We start from the raw sequence: 21,329 nt of genomic DNA on the forward strand, positions 1-21,329 counted from the left end.
GGAGCAGCCGGGCCGGGCGGGGGCGGCGGCGCGGGGGCCGCACCGGGGGCAGCGCCGCGGCCAGAGCGGGGCTGGCACCGCTCCCGGCCCGGGCAGCGGCCCCCTGAACAGCCGGGGGCCTTTAGCAGCTCTTCGTGCCCTCCTGCAGTTTAATTAAAAAACAACGGCCCGATTGGGCAGGTGAATTAAAAATAAAACAGCGCATCACGCAGCCACAGCTCAGGGCCTGCCCGGGGGGCGTGGGGGCTCCCAGGACCCACCAGCGGCCCAGGTGGCCCCTCTCCCGCCTATTGCATGCTGGGCTGAGACCCGAGTCAATGTAAACGCACCCCGTTCACCGGGCAAAAGGGATTCTGCTGCTTCAGGTAGCATTAAAAAATGACGCCGACTCCAGAAAGGAAATGAAATTGCTTCTTTTAATATTAAACTTGTAATTGTTCCTATTTCTCCTCAATGTTTGATGATGGCAAGCCGAAGCGACTGACAGCCTTTGTGCAATTCTTGGAGGGCGACCGCAGTGCGGCGAGGAGGAGTGAGGATTTCTGAAGGCAGAACGGTGCAGATGAAAGCAAGCCTCAGAACTAACGTGTGTGCTTTATTTTTTAAAGATGGAACAGAGAGGAGGCACAATTACCCCAGATTTAGAAGATGTGAGTTCAAGCCCTGACCTACTGAAGCTTCCCATACCTTAGCTTCTCCTCCCTGTCTTAAAACCAGGGAATAGCTGTTGCCTACCCGGCAGATAATTGCAAGGATAAATATCTTGGAGGCTGGTTGGTGCAACAGAAAAAATGCCTAATATTGTCAACACACAGTATCTCAAATCTGGCCTCCAGTTTGCTTATAGTCAGCAGAAGATAACTGTGATTAATAACAGGGACAGGATCAGAAAGGGGACAAAACGAGGATGAGTGGGTTTCAATAGAAATAAGTTCACCAAAGCAACACCTGGAAAATTTCCTTTTTATTGAGGAGGGGAGTGGTCATCCACTATCCCTTTGATAAACACAAATATATTTCAGGAAAAAAAACCCCAAACAACAAAGCAACAATTGAGTTGTAGAAGCAGCACTAGACAGGTTTAGAAAATCCTCACAGACAGCATCATTCCCTGTACAAGCCAGGGCAGCTTCCTGAGCTCATTAGAAAAGTGTAAGTGGTTCCTGAACTCTGTTCTCCAGTCTGGCCAATCCACTTGTGCTATCTCCTAAGACTGTTGCCAGAACCAAAACACCTCTTTGGTTACTGAGATCACTTTTGAAGGGCAGCAGAAGCCCCAGTTTCCTCTATAAGAATGAACAGGCTCATTTACAATCTATAGCAATTTTGGACTGCCCCAAACAGCTCAAGTTCTTCTCCTAGAATGTAAAACACACAGAGGTCCTGGTTCCAAAACATTAATGATTTGAAATAGCTCCTACAAGTGGGCAAAAAAAAAGTGTAAGAACAGCTAACACCGATCGGAGCAAGGGTCCACTCATTTTTTTGGTGCTAGGTTACCTGTCTGGGAACACTTCTGGCTCACCTGGAGCAAATTACATCAGTGGTCGTAGTTTCTAGGAGCAAGAAAGTCTTCTATAGACTGGAGAACCCATAGCATGGAAATAAGAGAATCTAAAGGATTTTGGGAAAAGGGACAAACAGTTGGCTGTAAATTCCCTGAGTGGCTTTATTTCTGGTGTCCACATTTTTAAAAGGACACGGGAAAATTGGAGACAGTGCAGAGTCATAAAAATTATTTGAGGACTGGAATAGCTGCCTCAGAACGAGAGGCTTAAGGAGCTCAATCTGTTTAGTTTATTAAAAAGATCAAGAGATAGCTTGATTACGATGTATAAGTACCTTCAAAGGGAGAAAATACCAGGTCCTAGAGGGCTCTTTAATCCAGCCAAGAAAGGCATAACAAGAACCAATTGCTGGAAGCTGAAGCCAGACCAGCTTAAATTAGAAATCAGGCACAGTTTTATAGTGAGAATGATTAGACATTAAAACCCCTGCCTTATCAAAGGAACGAGGATTCTTCATCTTTTAATATCTCCAAATCAAGACAGGATGCCTTTCAGTAAAGTAAGCTTGAGTTTAAAAAAAAAGGCTCAATGCAAGGGTAATTGAGCGATATTTAATGACTTATCATAGGTAAGGAAAGTTCTAACATCTTAATTTGGAATGACGGCTCGAAATTTGGCAGCACGTAACTCTGGCAACAGGTACATGCCGTCTGCACTGTGCAAGGAAATCTGCTGAGACCTGGCTGTGTTCTTTGCCTCGGAGAAAGATCAGATGGCAGGTGCCAATCAGAGACCCGATAGTGTAAAAACTGACACCACTTTTCCGTATTCAGCACATTCCGTGTCCTGTGAAGGCAGAGCCATGATGGTGGCACTATAAACGGGTCTGCTGAAGCCACAGGCCACGTGTACAAAGCCATAATAAATATAAATTAAAGTTCTGAATGATCAGACTGTGGCTGTAGTTACCAACTACGGCTGAAAACAGGACACCGGCCCGTGGGTGGAACTATCTGCGTTTGTCCCCTTTGCTGGGGATGGATGTTCCAGGACTTGTTGCCTGACTGTCCAAACTAGGCCTAGATGCTCCATGAGAGCAGATGGATACAGGGAACGAGGCTGGACCCAGCAGTGAGACACAGGAACCAGGCAGAGAAGGCAGGATTGATCTTGTTATTTAATTACACGGCAGTTGTAGATTTGCATAAGGCTAAAATACACCCCGGTGGGTGTGAGGAAGAGTTCGTGCACCTGCATGACAAGACAGGGAGCTTCCCAGCAGCATCACCCAGGGTTTTTACATTACTCTATATCTTTATGTCATATTCCCTCTTCAAAGCTTAGTATCAGTCTTTAGGATTCTTGTTGTGGAAGATCTTTGTGCCATGGCCATCATCCTCATCCTTCTCTGAACATCTAGATCAGCAGTCTCCAAGTCCCCATAAGTAAAAAAGTTTTGAGTGTACACCCCAATGTATATATTTATCTATAAATTATCTCCATGTAATAACCCATTATGTACTTTATAAAACATACACAAAAATAGACATTTACAAAGGAAAAGGATGAAATAACCGCTATTTGATTTTTAAAAATGTATTAGCTGTAAAAAATATTAAATATTAAAATATAAGAAAATATTAAAAATTTTAAATATTAACTGTAAAAAAAAATAGATTGTCTTATACATCCCACTGTGGAGACCACTGATCTAGATCCATAAGGCACCTACAACTTCTTCTAAACAGTTCTGTGCAGGTGCTGCCTCAGATTCCCTGAAGGGAAAGTGGCAAATTACTGAAGGCTGAACCTTGGTGATGTGACACAAGGGAACTGCCAACACTGGCATTTATAGGGAGCTAAGACAGGGCAAAACCTGACCAGCCACCACCATGCAGAACATCTTCAGGAGCTGAACAGTGCAGTCATGTTCTCAGGTAAGGCTCTAAACAAAACCTGCTGTCACGACAGAAGCACTGACCCCAGAGCCTGTGGTGAAGCCAGCTGTGGAGAGAGGCTTAGTAAACTCCAAGGTTCTTTTGTGCTGAGCATGATATAAGATGTGGAGCAGTGCCAGAGAAACACTTGGTGCTGGATGTCAAACCATCCGTCTGCCTCAGCCCTGGCAGTGGCCAACTCCCAAGCAAGCTGCTGAAGGTGAAAAAGAATTGGACCCCTTCCAAGTCTACCACTTAGGCTTATCACCAGACAGCCAGAGCCAGAGTTCTCTGATGCAGCGCCAGGCAACCAGAATCAACACTCCTGAACTTCTGAAGTGCATCCTGCAGTCTGGGAGCCCTCCAGGCAGGCACCTGAGAGCTGGACAGTAGAGGGACTTCAAGGTGTTCTGTCCTCAGTTTCTCTGTGGAACCCTCTGGTTCTAGGGACACTCACGGGGTGAAGGAGCATGTTACTACACTACCATTTATGAAGACCCTTTTCTGCAAGATTCAGGTGGAACTGAATCAGCTGAGAGAAGCAAAAGCATGACCAAGGCACACTCACTCGGGGACTGCCCACCTGCATTCTCACACCAGGACAAAACCTGCATCTCTGACATTGAGGGAAAACGTTGAAATACATTTGTGTTGTGGCACCGTCTAACAAGTCTGCAATGTTTGTTGGGCATGTGACAATTTCTTTTTCAGGGCTGAACTGTTCTACATCTTCTAATCCAATTTCAGTTGACTCAGTCAATGGACTTTCCATCATTTCCTTCATACTCCCATCACGATGGGTCTCATAAATCTTGCTAATGGAGGATATTACCTGATATCTGAGATACATTTTCCTTCTTGCATTATGATCACAATACATTTCATTTGCATTCCTTAGGCCCTGTCCAAGGCAATTCTTCTCCATGGTTTCTGTTTATGCTCTTCATATGCTTATGGACAAGAACAACACTCTTCATTTATTTTGCCAAGTTAAACACATCTAATTCTTTTCATATTTCTTCATAAATCATTACTTCCAGCCCTTAAATGCAGCTTTACTCAGAAAAATTATTTTAGAAATGACGTTGCCTGGTATCCACACTTACTAATCTCCCAGCAGCTGTTCCATCATTTTTCCAACTGCCAGTGCTTTGCACTAATTTCACAATTTATTTTTTTTGTCTGGGTGCTCTACAGAGCAGCATGGGGAAAATCTTAGCTCTGTAGTGTCAACCTTACACATTTGCATTCTTCACATCATTCAGTTCCTTTTGAATTCACTTTTGCCATCTTGTGTGCAGAAATTAATACAAAAATCATTGAGAAATTTACATCCAATTTGATAGAATTCTGCAACATTGTCACTCTTTTCAAATACAATATAATCCTTGATCAGAAGTTATGGATAAAAATATTTTATTTATTTTTGGTGTGACATCTACAGTGTATTAGATGTTTTAAAAAAACCTCTTCCTGTAAGTGCAAACCTCATGTTCTTTAATGCAATGCTGGTACCTGAGACTTCCAGTGAAATTTATGTTCCTGTGGCTGAGTAGATGTTAATTCTGTTGAAGATTCACCAGCAGAATAAATCCAACCCGAGTGATCCAAACTTACAGAAACAACACACCTTAAACGAGAAGCTATTTTACTACTTTAGGTACCCAGTCATCCACACTTACTAAAAAGACTGGAACAAGCATCCAGGCAGCTCTGTCTGGGAGCAGGGGGTACCTCAGCAGAGCTGCACAGCTGGCAAACACAATTCCAAGAGCAGCAGCTTTTTAGGGAATATACTTCACAGATCATGAGCCAGAAAAATTTGGACAATATTTTACTATGTACTGAAACACTGACTTGAATCCCTTTTCTGAGGGGAGGAAAAGGAGTGCCTTGCATGGGTTCTGCAATTCCTCACTATCTCAGCAGTTTATTATCCTCCAAATTAATTCTCCAAGTTTTTTGGGAAAAAAAATTAATTTCTTTAACATTGAGGACACATATTATGGGTAGAACTGGTTTTCTATTTAGATTCATCCTTTCCAAGTGTTCTATTAACATCCCACATTGTGAAATGTCTCCATTACTCACAGATAGCCTTCTGCTGCTGTGTTTTCTCCTTTGTCAAGGCCCATTTATGAGATCAGTTCAGGGCTCATCCATTTCAGATTCCTAGTTGACTCTGTTTAGTAATGATTTCTGTAATTTCCCCCCCCCCATACACCATACGCCATTTCTTATTTCGTTTTGCAATTTACTCAGCCTTTTTGATTACTGTCCCTCTCTCTACATTGTAAATAATCCTCAATATTCTGATTTTTGCCCTATTTCCTTTCATCATTTCAAGTAAAGGCGCCTTTGTACCATCAAATCTTTGAGCTACATCAATCACCTCTTGTGTCTCGTATCTTCCTTTATCAGATGAATTAGTTGTGATGTGCTTATGATATATTTAAATCCTTGCCTGTTTTTCTCTCTGCTTGTGTTTGTTCTCTTTTTAAATATTTCTTGCACCCATTTCTCTGTCACTAGTTGCTTAGTTTCTTGAAATTTATCAGACTTTTTAACAATCTTGTCTTTCCTGTTATGTGCAACTTCCTCACACACAGCAAATTCACGAATTTATTGCGTTCAAAGCTGACGTAGAACTGCTCTTCCCCTGCTCAGACCCCACTGAGCTCAGACAGAGCTGCAGCTCTGACAGGGAAGTTCTCCCTCTTTTCATTCCCTTTCACAAATCTCCGAGCCAAGGAGATCAGTGATGTTCTATTTCCATGTTATTGTTCTGAGCAATTACTCCAAAGATCCTACTAATACAGATTTGAAAGAGCAAGAAAAACAAGAAATTCTCTTTAATTACCAAGGACAAAATGAATACTGACACTTCAGCTGAGGATGAAAAGGATTGTTTCATGTTCCACCTCAAATTCCTCATCAGACATTGAAGTTTCCACTAAATTCTAAGGAAATCAGGGCTGAGAAGGGTCTGCTCTGCTTCTGAACATCTTAAACATGGTTTGTCTGTCACCACGCAGTGAAATGTGTGCTCTGTGCTTCTAGGGATTCCTCAGGAATGTGCTATCATATCTTATCAACACTTATCAAGTGTTGATGCAAAAAGCCCGAAGGAACACGTGTAAACTGACTTCAGAAGAAGAAATCATGAGGAAGACCCAAGGGAATTTAATATAGACACCAGGAGTAAAATTTGGTATTAGAAACACTCCTGTAATGCTGAAGGTATCCCAGTGACCAACAAAAAACCCTGTGCACTTGGAGAGGGACAAAAGAGCATCAAGGCAATGCAGGGCAGACTCTGCAGAGGACTCTGCCGGAAGATCGAGCAAGTCAGAAAACAGTGTCAGGTGAATTCGTACCTTTGGTTCTGTTTGTCAGAAATACAGCACTGCAGCACATCGGGATGGCAAGAACAGGGGAGAGCAGGGATTGGTAAAATAAACAGAGTTGCAGTGCCAGACTCCCTCATACTCATGCACTCAGGGTGGTGTTTTTATTAACACATGCATCAGGTATTTTGAGTCACAGACAGACACAGCGTTTATTAGCTGATTAAAACCAAAACACTTTTGCGAATTTAAATAAATTATAAAGCTTAAAAGGAAAAGAAAGGTGGAAGTTATTTATGATGACGAGTAACCAGCTCTCACACTGCTCACTGCTGAGTGCTGCCCAGGGAGGATGGTTGTAGGTTTTGGCAGGCTCTGAACTCACATAGGAAGACACAAAAAGCCAGTTAAGGGCTCCTCAGGAACATTCCAACTGTTTTTCAAAGACTCAAAAAAAAAAGAAAAAAAAGAAGAAAACAGAAAACTCTACCAGCTGAAACTGGTATATGTAAAAAAAGAGAACAGGACCCTCCAAGAAGTGGGCTATATAATTCCCACAGTAAAATCTGTGCATGGAGAGCAAAGCTATAATAAAAAAAAGCATCCAAATTGCAGTTTATTGTGCCTCAATGATCTCCAGAGGAAATCTGCTTAGTCTGCAACCCAGAGGAGGATTTTCCCACCTTCTAGCTATGAAAATCTGAAACTAATTCTGTGTTCTCTGGCCACTCATAATACAGGCTCTACAATCAAAACATGATTAACAACACTGCTGCTGCTAATGAATAAGATAGAAAAGAATCTACCTCACTCTTATCTAATGTTAATTTTCCAAGAAGAAAGGGAGAGAGAAAGGCAAGGATGACAAAGTAATATTTTGAGGTCAAAGCAGGCAATTGCAATTCCATTCCATAAGGCCATCACTTTCTGAGTAGAATGAGCTGTGATTAGCAAAGGAACCTTACTAGGGGAAAAAAAAAGGTCCATCCACCTTTCAGACCTTCCTGGTTCTGAACTCAACAAACAAATATTACCAACAGCTGCATGCTGGCTAAAGAACCTTTCCCAGATGGATCCATGAACAAATTGTCACAAGCAGCCCAACACATAGAAAACCTTTGAAAATATTCCCTATTCATGCTCAGACCATTTTTTTCTAAACATAATAGTGGTTACAGGAAATTATAGACTCTTTCCCCTTTTTTTCCATGACTTCTTCCTCAGCTCTGTCTACAAATCCAAACTCTCCTGTTCCCCCAAAATCCAAAACAGAAAGCAAAGTATGTTTCCCTCCTCCTCTCCACCAGATCAGCACAAGCTATTCTCAACATCAGGTCAATAGCAACACAACGGGGAGAAAGCTTTTCAATATTAATTTTTTAAGTTAGTCCAATTAAAGATAACACCTTCAATCTCCCTTATGCTGCATTTTCCAAACATTTTAAAACATTGGATGCAAAATGCTGATCATGAAAGAAGCTGAAAGCTAGCTGCTGAGCTCTGCCAGGAGGAAAAACTTTGTCCCTAGGGAACTGGCCAGCAATCAGCCATGTGATCCAGCAAGTTACACCAACCTCTGTCCTACTCCAAGGGCTTGCTTTAATCCAATTGTTTAGATACAGCTTGACATTATTATCCCAGATCTCATTACCACATTGCAGAGAACAGTTTGTAAGTCCTGAATCGAGAATAAAGAGCAGGCTGCAAAATACACTGTTTTATTCCCGGCTACACCAAAAAACCTCTGCTAACAGCAACACATCTTTGCTTGGAGTGAGGGGTGGACAAACATGATGGAAAAAGCAATGTTGATGTAATATCAAGAAACAACCAAAAAAGGAAAGTCCAAAGCTCCTCTCTTCCCCTCAACATTTTAGGTGTAGTTTGGAAACAGCCACACTTTCACAGGAAAGACAGGGCAGGTGCCAAACCCTGGTCAGAGACCCACCTGTGCCAGGAAAAAACTAATGTGCCCTCCACATCCAATGGGCTCTTAATCAATTATGTGTTGTACCCAGGTTATCAAATTACATTTTTCACTCTTGAAGCACTGTCCAGAACTATCTTCCATCTCTTCAGTTTGAGGGACCAGAGCAGTATTCTCTCTTCCTGAATAATTTGAGTTGGACAGCAGAAGATGTAACCAAAATCTGAGTGCATTAGTACCTGTGCACACTATTGCTTGGAATTACCATTTCATGTGATGATTTCTGACCATCTGACTCTCAGGCCATGGAAAGTGTGGCACAAAAATGCATTTATGATTTTGGCCTTTACAACGAATTCCATTAATTTTACTAGATGTTGTTAAAAAGTATTTCCCTTTCTTTTTGCAAACCAACTGTCATCAGTTGGTTCCTGCACTAGAATAAGCAGAAACAGCAATTACCTGTTCACATTCCTCATGTGCCACAACCTGCTCCCCCCGTGCCACTGACGCAGGCACTTTTCCCTGTGCTCAATGTTATTGCCTGGAGTGCGTCAGCAACTTCCAGTTCCACTCTGCAAAAACACTGATAAAAACTTGGGACTCTGAGGATGAGAAGAAAAGAAGATAAATACACACACACAAAATAAACAGTGGGAGTAATTGCTTGTAAGGCTGCTACGGCTTTAAACTCTCTGGGGTTTGAGGGCTGCTATTATGATAAAATTTGGTTATAGTCCTCTGGAAAGTGGCAACAGACTGTCATGATATCCAACATGGAAACTGATGTTATTGCATGGCATCCAAGCAGCTCCACCAACCCAGGCCAGTATTCCTTCATTGCTGAAACAATTATTTAGCTCCCAGCATCACACTCAGTCAATTACTTCCACTTCCTCTTTAATACATCAATTTTTTTGTATTTGTTTAAATTCTAGGCAGCAAGAATGAGAAATCTTGTCATCTTCTTCCTGAAGAGCCTCACATACTGAGCACTGCTAAATATTTGGCAAGATAAATGACAGAGCTGCTCTAAAGGAGTCATGCATTCTAGAAAATAAAAACCCATACATCTCTTGTCTCTTTTGTCAATGTGAAAGGTGAACCACGTAAAACATGGAATGGTAAAACACTGAGGAAAGACAGAAGACATGCTCATGTCAATTTAGGTGTAAGGTTATCCCATTTCCGAGGATGTGACATGCTTAGTTTTTCAGAAAGATGTGCAAGAGACCAAAGTAAAGGTTATTGGATCATGCTGGCCTGAAATCGAGGAAAAAAGCTACCTAACTGTTAGCTTTGCATACAGGTATTGTTGGATTTGACTCTGCTGGGGACTCAGACACAAGCTGGAAAGCTCAGATGCCCGTCACTGGCCATCAGAACATTCAACCTTTGCAGCCAAGTTTACAGGGATGTCCCACAGCACCACCAGCCCTTTGGCCAGTGAAAAGGGCACAACTTCCAAGTCACACCCTCCTTGAGACCATACTCAAAGTGCTGCAGAGGATCCCACAGAGGCTCAGTACAGCTATGGATCAGGAGGGCCAGAACATGGAATTTTCCATCCCAGAAGCAGAGTGAATGGCTGAGTGAAGACTTCTGTACGCAGAGATCAAGTGGGGACACCTCCCTCACTACCAAAATGGTGCTGCACACCAGAGTATCCCATTAGCCCTCCCAGATGGGAAAATACTTTTTTTCCCCTCAATAAAAGAACAGAGACCATTGATTTTTCTGTTTATGGAGAGCAGGCAAAAAGAGCTCAGGCAAAGTCCTTCTCCAGTACTTGTTTGAGATAGAGTGTGTGACTGGGTTTTTATATCTGAAACAATTGCATCTCAAACTATGAAGCCTGAGTGTTCTCCAGCTCACACCCATGACAGTGCAGCACCTGTGGCAGGGGGATTCTGAGGGACAGAAACTTCTTTTCCAGAGGAGGAGGGTGGCTGGCACCTGACACAACTGGCCTTCAACTGAAAGGAAGAGGCTGCAAGGCTTTAACACATTATCTGATTTACACTATTATTCATAATGCCAAAATATTTGAAGTACAAAAAAATATTATTTCAGCTCTTTCTTGGATGCACATTGTAGCACACTCAATGACCACCTTATCCCTTTGCAAAGGGTGACACGGACACTTCATAAATGTTTACTCCAGGATTAAAATATTTTTGGTTCAGTTTGCATATGACTCGCTAGCAGGCTCCCAGGTTCATCTGGATTATTTGTTACATTTATTGAAAAGTACACATATACACATACTAAATTCACTTTAAAAGGAAGGATCCTGAAAGACTGCTCTTCAGTAAACAGGAATGCCAATATCCTCCATGCTAACAGCCCTGACTGAAGCAGTTTACTTAAGAGGAGGAATTAACTCCAGGGCAGTTATTCTGCTGAATGTCAATAGACAGCAGCACGGAGAAAACCTGTTGTTTTTTTTTTTTTCTGTTGGTTTGGGAAAAGGAATCTTTGAAAGTAGAAAACAGCAAAGAATAAAACCAAATGCAGCAGTTATCAATGGATGAATTCTAATATCAATTATTAAAGATAATTTTAATATTTGTCTCCCAGAATATGGACTTTTCACAGAAGAAACAGAACAGGAACATACACCCTGGACCCAGCATCCTCTCCCTTACCCAGTGCAGTCAGTGGGACAGGACTCAATCTTCAGGCTGAGCAAGTTTCCACTGAGGCGTTTTTCTGTCAGCATGTTGTCCAACAGGGAAAGGTATGGGGTGGGGGAAGGCCCACAAGCATTTTCCCCTCTCAGATTATCTCAGACATTTCATTTTGCAGACATATCACAATGAAAGTGTTCAGCCTCGAGGTGGGACGCTCAGTGTGGCAGAACCATGACTGTGACCATGGCCACCCGCGATGGAATTTGCTGTGTACTCCCTGTAACGCCCTCAGCTCAGGGAAAGGATCTGTAAATGTGGGGAAGGTGCTCCGGGGTTCCCTGGCAGCCATAAGGGGCAGCAGAACAAGATCCCAGGGCACATGGACACAATAATCACAAACACAGATGTCTAAGTAGTAAAAATATTCTGAACAACTTCAGCTAAATATTCCAGTGTAACATTTACAATGCTGTCTGCTAAGTTAGAGTTCTTGCATAGAGTACTCTGCTCTTCAATGTGTATTTCCAGATTAACTTAATATTAATTTCCCACTGAGTTTTCAATCAAACTGTGGGACTACACTTCTTTCCCATTAGTATTTTGGTGAAGTATTTTGAACCCCCTACTGTGTTACCTGGTTCCATCTGTTGATGTTTCTTTCCTTACCACCTCATCCCTCCAAGCTTGCCAGTATTCCTCCCTTGCCATCCCATGTTAATCAGTCCCTTATCCTCACTGCCACCCCATGTCTGTCTACGCTGAAAAAAGGAAGAAATGGGGGGAGGGGCTTATTGAGGCAGCAGGGAGACATGGAAAGAGCCTGCAGATACTGAGAAGGCTGTGACAGAGTGAAAACCTTTCCCCATGTTCATGGAACACAAAAGAAGCAGAAGTACATATGAACTGTAGTAAGGGAGATTTAGATTAAGTAAAGGAAAAACCTAGTCTCAAATAGAAAGTGTAATTAAGCACTGGAATACATTTCCATAGGGATATCAATTGTCTCCAGAGATTGAGGAACCTTTCATGGTCCTTTCCAGCCCTAAATCCAGTGATAAATCCTTGACATCCCTTTCCCTTACCTTTCAGACTGTTCTTCACTGTTACCTTGCAAGATAACCAAGTTTGATTTTTTCATTTAACAAATGGTGTAGGGTTACTAAATCTTTTGGTATAAGAAATTGCTTGTCCAAGGCACACTAGTGATCCATAAAGGCTGACAGCCTGTCTGCAAGGGCTGCCAGCAGCAGTGTGGAGAGAAGAAACTCTGCTGGAGAGACTTGTAGAATAATCGGTTTCCATGTGCCCTCCTGGTCTCCAGCCACTAGAGTTAGGAGGAATGGCAAACTTCACAAAACTGTTTCAAAGGAAATCATCAGAACTTAAGATTTTCTTGCTATAGCTCTGAATCTTACCATATTCTTCAGCTGCAAAAAATAACCCTAAAGGCTAATTTTAAATTAGGGGAGGAAAAGATTTCAGTTTATTAGTTTTGGTCTTGAGTTTTGAGTTGTATCAAGTGTTTTTCTACTTGTTGATGTAAAAAATACCAAATAGAAGTCTCTTTCATATATTGTATTTTTGTGCACTGACAATGCTTCAGGCAAGCTCCAGTTGTTTTGGCAGCTAACAGAATGATTTATCTGCAAAGAGAATTCTCCCGTTCAATGGGACATAGAGAGGTTCTACCGCAAATTCTTTTAGAGGAATTGCAGGATAAGCAATGGAGATCAGCATCTGACCCAAGATTTCAGCACCGTGGTGGTTAAAACAGTGAGAGAAAAACAATGTTTGGCACTTAGAAACCTGTTTCTAATCAGCTGAGCTACTCCTATGGGGTCAAATAAAAATGATTAGCTTATTAAAAGCATAGCTTTGCTATTTAATAAGCAAAAATGATTGAAAATTCTGTTCCAGATCCTGATAATTTTAGTGTTTCTAGTTAAGCCTACAAAATTGCATTCATTATTAGTGTCTAGATTCATTAACAATTCAATTTATAGATATTAATGCTTATAATGCATGCTTCACTTGCCAAAACTTGAAGAGAAATTGTTTCAATTAGCTTTCATGGATCATGGATCCTACCGGCTGGGTATTTTTAGACAAAAGATACAAACACATCCCCAAGCAATGCTAATGCACAGCTGGAATCCGTATGGAAGGTCAGCTAACGGTTTAAAAGGAAAACCAGTAAATGAATTTTACACAGAACAGTGAGACAGGAACAGAACCAATCAAAGATTTGCAGGTCACACCTCTCCCCTCAAAAACGCCCCAATTCTCTGGGCTTTGTGCAGGATTTTTAAAAGTAAGTGAGCCCATGAAGATATAAGCTGGTGACCGGATTAAGGGATGCTTGCCAGGCTGTGGCGACGGTGCCAGGTATGCACGGGCCCAAGGCAAACTGCTCCCTTCTCATTCAAACTACATAATTAAAGTCAGCAATGAAGCATCGATGTAGCCAAGGACAGAACTGTGATCAACATTTTATCTTTTTCCTTTAGGTCTGTTAGACTCAGGGAGAACAACCCAAAATCTACACCAACAAATCTGTGCTACACCTGCAAACTACAACCCCACAAGAGGACAGAACAGAACACCCCGCTGAGCTGGCCAGGTGCAGGTTCAGGGGCGAGGTGCCCAGGGCTATCCCTGTGAGAACAGGAGGCCCGGGGGTAGCAAAGCTGTCCCCAGTGTCACACGGACACTGCAGCAGGAGGAGCTGAGCCCTGCTAGGCTCTGAGCCATGCATGACCCAGGGGAAGTACACAGCCTCGGGACCAGCGAGTTCAGCTGAGCACTGAGAGGACACATAGGATTGCTTGGGTCCACAGACTGGACTCCATTAGTATAAAAAAGTTACTAGAAGAAGTCAGCCTTTGATGTTGCCAGTAATCCATTCCCTTCCTTCTCCTCTGCTGAACATTCAAAACACCAGTTGGACAGTGGTGGGATTTTAATGCAGCTACTACACGGGCAGTATCCTGAGGTACATCAAGTGTCTCTAAAGGCACTGCAAGTCCCACAGACCAAGAGTTGACTGGCTGTTCCTGCTTCCTGAGCACAGGGTTACCTGGCACATCAGTGTCAGCCCAGCCGAAGCCCTCAGTCCATACCTGCTCACAGCACCACGGCTTCTCTCCCATCTGCACATCTGCCTCTGAGATTCAAAGAAAATTGGTGTTTCTGCAAACAAATAACTTCAGTTTGTGGCTCTCCTTGCTCAGAACAAGGTAAACTAAATTCCAGGAATATCAAAGATACTCAGTATTTATCCAAACAGCCTAACCAACCATTCCTTCATAAAGCTCATCTTTGTTTCAGAAGAGTCTAGACTATACAGATCAATTAAGTTATTTCTTTTGAGCTGGCTTCTTTTCGGAGAGCACTCTGAAGAGTGCTGACCACAGAGGTGTCTCACAGGCATTTCGCTGCTGGGCTTGAGCACATCTCTCTCATGTTTATTTGTAGGGCAGAAGTCAGGCCCACACTAAATTCTTTGCCAGTGACGTGAGAGCATGTGCTCAGCTGGAATTTCTCTGCAGAGAAAAGCAATTAAGAAAAAGATTTAGAGAAGTACCATCAGCCCTGAAGTTGGCTGGAGCCTGCTCTGCAGAGCAGCAGTGTTAGCACAGACCCACTGCTGATCGAGGCGGCTTCGTGGCCAGTGAGCTCAGAGGTACATCTTGCTAAATAAACATTTCTGTGGAGTTACGACTTAAGTTGGGATAACCTTGTTATAACTCAGTGAGGGCAAACCTAAATGATCCATCTTCCAGTTTGACTTTACCCTAAATTTGGTACCAGAGAATAGATTGGTGCTCCATTCAGGCTTATACTTTGGCAAAGCAGACAGGATGAAGAAGCCCCATGGCCACTTGTACTTACACCCAGGCTATTGCAGGCCTCAGAATTAAAATAGAAAAGTCATCTAAACAACTATTTTTAATGATGTGATGTGTCTTCACCTGCACGAAGCAATAAGGAACATAAACTCACAGACCTTAACCTGCACTATCCATGTTCCCAAATTCATTAATTCAAGATTACAGCTTGAACAGTATTTAAAAAGAAGCAACTCATTAAATAAGAAAAATGCCTCACAAACCTATCAGCAATGCAGTGGCAATGGGAGCCTGACTGCCAGCAGCTGTGGTCAGCAATGAGGTCATTAGCAACACCACAGTGCTGGTCAAGACCATCATTCATTTGGTTTTGAAAGCCCACAGAGGCCTGACTTGCTCTGCCATGGAAAAGAGAGAGCAAGCAGATTCCAGTTATGAGAAGATCCTGTTTATCACCTCTCCCACTTCCTGCAAACATGCTTCTAGACCTCTTCTACCAGCCTCTGAACATCCTGGTTCTTCCTCTGACTGTGCAGAGTCACAGAACAGCCCAGGCTGGAAGGGACCTTGAAAGACCATTCGTCCAATCTTTCATGGGAAAAGGGGCCCAGATGAGATTCTAACATTCTGTTCGGAAGCATCTCCAGTGGTAGAGGCTCCACCACATCCCTGGGGATGTATTTCCTGTCCCTACTCCTAAGGACACCCACATCTAACAACTCTAACTATGAGCAGATAAAGACTGAAACCTGGCATGTTAGGACTAGCTCCCATATTTAGGGCACAACACTGAGCCCACCTGGAAACTGAGTAAATGCATAAATAGGCTCAGAAAGGAAAAGAACTCTCTACTTCTGGGTTCTGTTTAGGTTCAGCATTTTAACAGTTTTATCGATTTTTCATCCATAGGGTGGTGATTTGTGTTCTTCAATCCTGCACTTGGAAATCAGTCTGGAATCTGATACTACTACAGCTCAATGTGAGACACTGTGCAAGCCTCAAGTCCCCTTAATGTCAGGATGCAAGTTTCTCCTTGGGGTGTCTACAGATTTATTTGTATTTATCATCTCCAAAGAGATAGTGACAGACAACCTTGGGACACTTGTATCTGTACCCATCTCTGACACAAGACAGGTAAATGGTTAAAAATATAATAGATTTAAACAGTCAGAAAGGTCAGATTTCCAATTACAGAGGTAGAAACAAGGTTAAAAATAATTAAAAATTGCATATATTAGGTTTAAAAAAAATTCTTTTCTCTTCAGTGTATCTTGGAGAATGCCTCTGTGTTTTACAGGCTACAGGAGCTGCAGACTGAGCCCAGATTAATCCCCGTTTTCCATGTAGCCATTTCAGACCCTAAGTGTTTTAGCACTATCTGGGAGGAAGGACGTGAATTTCTCTCAGTTCTTATTTTTCTGACTATTTTTTTTCCTCCAAACACTCAAATGATTCATTAAAGTGAAGTTATTTTTGGCAAAGAGTACTTTTCACCAAGAATTGTTTAAACGTTTTTCTTGAACAGTTTCCTTTTGTCCTTTTTTAATTCAGTGATTGGTTTTACAACCATAAAATTTCTGCAGGTCTAAATCTAGGGTGACGCATTCCTCCCTCCTTTTACAAATTCCATCAATTTAACAATAACTAAGCTAATTTTTGCATTTTATATTTTGCAGGAAGAAACAGGGCAGTGGTTAGAGGCAGGAGGTTGACATGGTGAGAGGATGATGGAAAAGGAACAGCAGAGATGGATTAGGCACAGAGGGAACACAGGCGGGACACAGGTGAGACCAACAGAAGGAAATGTTAATGGACACAAGCAAACATAAACATCCCCTTTAATTTTCTCTACCACCAAACAAGTTTGCTCATTTCTTCCTGGAAGCTTTCAGCTTTCCACTGTGCTGCCTGCTGTGCCAACGTTTCCTCAAACTGATCTTTGGGTCACTGTCCCTTCTCAGGGGTCTGCAGCATTCATGGCTCCCATGACAGTGACAGGGATCAGCCAAAGGAGGAATTGCAGCTGGGTGTGTTGTCACCATGTGACAGCAGCAGTGCACACATGAGTTGCAAATATGTTGACTTGAGATGTATTTGGCAAAACACTCAGAAACTGCTCCCAGCAGCTGTGAGAGCTCTCTCTGCAGAAAGCAAGTCCATCTCTCCTTGGACTGATGGACAATGAGGCTCCAGAACATGAGACAAAATAGGTAATGAAAATGAATGGGAAAAGGAGGAGATGGTTCTGGAAAAGGTCCCAAGAGTGTCAGATAAGCTGTTATGAGACAGGAGAGTTATTGTGGTTGGGAGTTACTCATAACTTCATATCTAAGCCTCAGGTTCTTCTGTCCCTTAAGAGAATTCTTGTGGTGAGCTTGGCAGGTCCCATACCCATATTTTGTGCATTTTGGAAAACAGAGTGGGATACTCCAAATACCCTCAGGGGAAAAAACCAGAGTGGGATGCTCCAAATATCACCACAGGAAAGATTGATTTTGGTTTAAAAAAAAAAAAATGGTTTGCAAGATTTCCATCTTAGCAAAGCTTTGATTCTGACAGAATCAGAAATCCCAAGTTTTACCTTGTCAAAAAGACTGGAAATTTACAGCTTGCAGGGAAAAAAAAAAAAAAGAAAAAAGAAAAAGACAGCTATTTGTAGCAGGAATGCCTGCCTGGTTTAACCCCCCTCTGCCCTCCTCTCACCCGCCCAGCCCCGCACTTGGGGCAGACTCCATGCTGGTATTTGAACTCAGCCAAAGGAAGCCACTTCCTCATTAAGACATACCCAAGTATGGCAATAACGTGGAGAGCCAAAAGTAGTAACAGATTTATTATTACCACTGTGTGGAAATAAAATGGTTTTTTTTCCCTGTTACTCAATCCAGTTAATTATCCATGCAAAGCAAAGTTATTCCTGGCAGCCACAGAGGCAGAGCTGACTTGGTAATGCTGGGGGTGGAATGGTTGTTATGCAGGAGGAGAAACTAAATAGTTCAGTAAATTAGCCCAAATAGATCCACACTGGTATTGGCCTCTAGAGATTCAAAATACCAAATTCAATGCTTTTAGGCTTATCAGACTTTTTATTTAATAGAAAAATGTCTGATCTGGGACTGCATCATATCCCAAAGACTCTACAAAAAGGTAATTTTTCAGTGTGCCCTGAGGGTAACAGGAAGAATTACAGAAAGCTTCAAACCATCCAACTCCCACAAGCATCCTGCATCCTGGACTTTCACTAGACCAACAAAGCACAGCCAGCAAGGAATGATGGTCGTTCCTGAATCCTTGGATGGGTGTTACAAAGCACAGCACTAAGTGCTTCAAGGGCCCAAGTTCTCCTGGAAAAGCACACTCTGATTTCACTGTGGGGAGCCCCAGGCTGAGACTGCAGCACCATATTTGTGTCACCGGCCCCAGCACAGCTCAGCCTGAAGCACCCTGTACCCTGGCTCCTGGAGCATTCTGGAGGCACTCTGCTTACTCTTGAAGCTTATTTGCCCTAAGTGTCCCCACAGTCAGGTTTTTCCTTGAGAGAAAAAACAAACAGCAAAAAAACAAACACCAAACACACAATGCCACATTCCTTTTGACAGTTGGAGGGAAGCCATCGAAATGAAGCCATAGAGTGGAAAAAACCCCAAACCTCCAGAAAGCAAGAGCTGAAAGTGAAGAAAACCACAGAATTTATTCAAAGTATTTATTTGAACTGTCCACAGGCACAGTGATTGTACAAACATGGAACAACGGGAACACAAATGAACACTATGGGAAAAGAAACCCCTGACATTTTTACTGCAGTAAGGACAGACCACCAAGAACAGCCTGACTCAAACACAAAGCATCAGTTCCCACACCAGAGCTGTTTGTGTTGGCTCCAGCAGCCAGGTCCAACCAGAACAGTAAGAACATGCATTCTGCTGATGTTTGAATAACCTCTGCCAACAAATTGATCCCTCAGCAGCCAGGCAGTAGGATATGGGTTCAAATAAATAAATAAGTGTGAGAGAGCAAGAAAGTAGTGGGAAAAGATGCCCAGTGCTCCTTTTCTAGCATCAGTGTTCAGTAGGAGCTGAATAACTGGAGTTCAGTAGAATGAATAAAAACATGGTACATTTGTAATTGTTTATAATTGCTTTAAATTGCCATGCCCCAATATAGCCTATTTCCTGAAGAGATTTCATCCTTTCACTCTTTTCAGCCCTTTACAGACTCTTAATACTAAATGGGACTCTGTACCTTTAATTGTCATTTTCCATCTTGCACAAAAAACCTTTTCCACAGCACAGTCTATTTTTAAGTTATAAAACACCCAACTATTTTCTTTTTCCCACAGATGAGAACATTAAAACATTGACATTTTAATCTGTTCTATACAAGAGTGAGTTGTGTCAGCACAGTGCTTCCAGCTACAACAACAGAAAACCCAAGTTTAATTAAAGACAGAGTGGAGAAGCTGCTTGGTGGTGTCTGAACCAGGGATGCAAGGCAGACCCTCACTTGCTCACCATTTTGGGCTCAGGTTCCTCTTTGGGCAACTACTGAGCAGGTAAAAGATGATAGAAAAGGAAGGGGAGGGAGGAGAAGAAACAAATCTATTTTCTCAGTTAGGAGATGTGAAAGGCAAGACCACATACCTGAGAATTACATACATTACAAATTTTACCCAGAAAACAGTAACAGCATGGCACAAACAGTCCTAACACAAATGTGCAGCAGAGGCCACTCACAGCCACACAGGCTGGGGCTGAAAAACATGCACCTGTAAGACTCACACCCATGCATGCTTAGCCTGCACCTGCTAATAAACGGTTCCCAAATAAACTGTTATGGCAGCAGTCCTTGCACACTTCTGTTCCCCAGTCAGGAACCTAACTTTTCTGTTTCAGTCTTAGAAATGGTATAAAAATGACTGCAGACTTGTTATGCACCTGGCACCTTCCAGGAGCCCTCAGCTGGGTGAGAATTCTCCTTCCAAACTGCAAACGTAGTGACCCCGCAGCTTTTCTTCTCACTAGTAAAGTCCCAAACCCTGAGCCAGCCTAGGGTTTCGTTACACCATCCAAACAGAGGGCCTGTGTCATATTATTTGTTTAATAATGAACATGTCAAACCCACTACACACAGGAAGATCAAGAGAGTAAGAAAAAGCATTTTCTGCAGTAGAAGTGAGACATATTTCTAATGAGTTCACTTTATTAGCATTTCACATCCAAAGTTTCTCTCCAAGTACCTAGAAGTCTTAGTAATGTGCCTCTTGATTTTCTTTAAATATGTCAGTCCATAACCTTATCACTCACTGGCTGGAGAGGAATATTGCTTTGGAAGATGCAGCTGAGTGCTGCATTCCCATCAGACAGCACCACCTCTCCTGTTCATATAAGTACCAACCACCAGCACAGGCACCTGTAGTACCTGATGAACAGGAAGCATTAAATACCTGTTCATGGGGGACCTTTGTTGACAGCCTGGAGGTGATTGATACTCCTGCCTTTCTCAGTGGGTGGGCATGTGCCACTGTTTCCATTTCCGGGCACGCCTGTATATGTGTCAGCTTCACAGTTTTTCCTGTGCCATATTCTAAACTCAACACTTGTGAGTGTGAATTATGAAGAAGTTTCCAAGAGTGCTTTCTCCATCCACTTCCAAAAGAGAGAAAAAAAAAAAAATAAAGTCTGCAAATCCAAGCAGAGCCTTTGGGAGCCCTTTCAGTGGATCAGAAGCAGGATTTCACCAGGCAGCTGTAGCTCATTAGATCTGCCACAGAGCGTGAAAGCCACTTGCCAATAGTGTCGGAGACTATTCCTCATGTCAGTCTCCAAGAGGACAGCCCTGACAAAGCCCGAGGGAAGCACACTGGGCTGGGCTCCGAGGGAACAGCCGGGTACACAGCTGGACGCTCCGCACGGAAGATGAGGTTGAGCTGCGGGGGCAGAGTGATGGCCCGGCTTTCACCCCTGGGCATCGGGGCTTCCTCTGCACCACAGATGGAGAAGCTGTCTTGGAAATAAAACCAAGCTGGCCGTGGGCTTGATAACCATGCACCTGGCACAAGCTATTTTCCAATAGCAAGTTTGTGCACCCCTTTGAGGCTTGTTAATCTGCAGTTAACAGCAAAATAAAATAATT

The 21,329-nt window shown here is 42.7% G+C and overlaps 1 long non-coding RNA gene across 1 annotated transcript in view; it reads right to left on the reverse strand.

Annotated features, from left to right (window-relative positions):
• The window catches only part of LOC113948867, a 33,716-nt gene that overhangs the window by 4,839 nt on the left and 7,548 nt on the right, over positions 1-21,329 (reverse strand). The window contains exons 4-6 of the long non-coding RNA XR_003528258.1: positions 15,464-15,598; positions 14,472-14,541; positions 9,182-9,324 (exon numbers count right to left, since the gene is read on the reverse strand). This is a non-coding gene — a long non-coding RNA (uncharacterized LOC113948867). The remainder of the gene's footprint in view (positions 1-9,181; positions 9,325-14,471; positions 14,542-15,463; positions 15,599-21,329) is intronic.

The sequence above is a fragment of the Corapipo altera genome, unplaced genomic scaffold (assembly GCF_003945725.1).
Source record: "Corapipo altera isolate COAL_440 unplaced genomic scaffold, ASM394572v1 62, whole genome shotgun sequence".
NCBI classification, from domain to species: domain Eukaryota; kingdom Metazoa; phylum Chordata; class Aves; order Passeriformes; family Pipridae; genus Corapipo; species Corapipo altera.